Consider the following 1,817-nt stretch of genomic DNA (forward strand, 5'->3'; position numbering starts at 1 on the left):
ATGCATGTTATTTAAAACAAAAGTCCACTCACAAATTAGGCCTAAGCCTGATGTTGATCTGGGGCCTCGTCTGCTCGAGCCTCCTCACGTCCTGTTCCAAATATAATATTAATTTCCCAACCAATAATCCAATATTTAATCAAAATAGGCAAAATTACCCGAGAGCCATAAATACGCTCATCATTGCCTAACTTCGATATTCTTAAATCGGAACGATCCGAACTTAAATATCATACTCAACAGTCGTAAATACAACCTCCCCAAAATACGACTTAAATCCTACGGCCGGATTCTACATTAATTAACCGCCAAAAATACCAAACTTCGGAAATTCACAAACCTATCCAAATCTCATCCAAAAATTCCATAAATCACATCAATAAACTCCCCTTAATATTCCAAATTTAACAACATTAAAATCTCCCAACCGGCGGTGGCCGGAGGCCAATTCCGGCGACCTCCAAAACCTATGAAATTTTGACAGAATAATCTCCTCATCATGCTCTACAACTTTCTGACCAGCACATCACCCAATTACAAGCCTAACTAGGCTAATTGAACGAAAACATCCTGAAAGCCCTAGAAATTTCAACTCCACATTTCTCCTTACCTAGCTCAAGAGGGAGTGAGCTGATTGGAGGGGTTGCTGCACGGGAGGAGGGCTACAAAATGAGCCAAGGATCGCCGGTTTTGGTGGTTGGAGGAGGGAGTTCCGACGGCCGGAAGTTCGGGGCAGCCTAGCCTTTCGGGCGGCACCGCTCTCTCACGGCGGCGCTAGGGGAGCTGTCACCGGTCCTGGAAGATAGCTGGGTCAGAGGGCAACCGAACGGGACCGGAGCGGCGGCAGATGGTGGCCGGACGGCGGCGTACGGACGGCGAGAAGTTTCCGGCGGGGGAGAGGCTCGGGAGGAAACCGGGAAGAAGAGAGGAAGAAAAAAGAAAAGTGAGGGCTGGGTTTGGGCCTGACCAACTCGGTCCATCACCTATATAACAACCCAATTCCAAAAATAAAACACCCCGAAAAATAATACCTGAATAAAAATTACCTTTTACTAGCTAAAATTTACCATTTTTATCGTCGTCGAAATTTTCTCTTACGAATAAACCTCCGCACATAATTGTCCCCGAAACCCCTCTAGGGACCAATTAAACTATTAACTCAATGACGGAGACGGTAAAATTCTTATTATAATCAGGCTAGTAAATAAGGTAAAAATATAAGGGTCGAGATGTGACAATTCTCCCCTCCTTATAAAAATTTCATCCTCGAAATTTACATACATGTCATTCGAAGAGATAGGGATATTGCTGCATCATTTGCTCCTCCGATTCCCAAGTAGCTTCTTCAACTTGATGACTTCTCCAAAGCACCTTGACAAGTGGGATTGTCTTATTCCTAAGCACTTGCTCCTTTCGGTCGAGAATCTGAACCGGTTCCTCTTCATAGGTCAAATCTCTCGTCAAACTGATCGGCTGCTCTTGCAGCACATGAGAAGGATCGGCAATATACTTGCGAAGCATGGATACATGAAACACATTATGTATCCTAGCTAACTCTGGAGGCAAAAGTAGCCGATAAGCAAGTGAGCCAACTCGCTCAATAATCTCATAAGGGCCAATATACCTCGGACTGAGCTTCCCACGCTTACCGAAACGCACAACCCCTTTCCAAGGAGATAATTTCAGGAACACCCAATCACCCACTTGAAATTCTAGATCTCTCCTACGGACATCCACATAACTCTTCTGCCTACTTTGAGCAGTCTTGAGTCTATCTCTAACCACTTTAATCTTCTCATTCGTAACATGGATTAACT

Source organism: Fragaria vesca, linkage group LG7, assembly GCF_000184155.1.
Source record: "Fragaria vesca subsp. vesca linkage group LG7, FraVesHawaii_1.0, whole genome shotgun sequence".
NCBI lineage: Eukaryota > Viridiplantae > Streptophyta > Magnoliopsida > Rosales > Rosaceae > Fragaria > Fragaria vesca.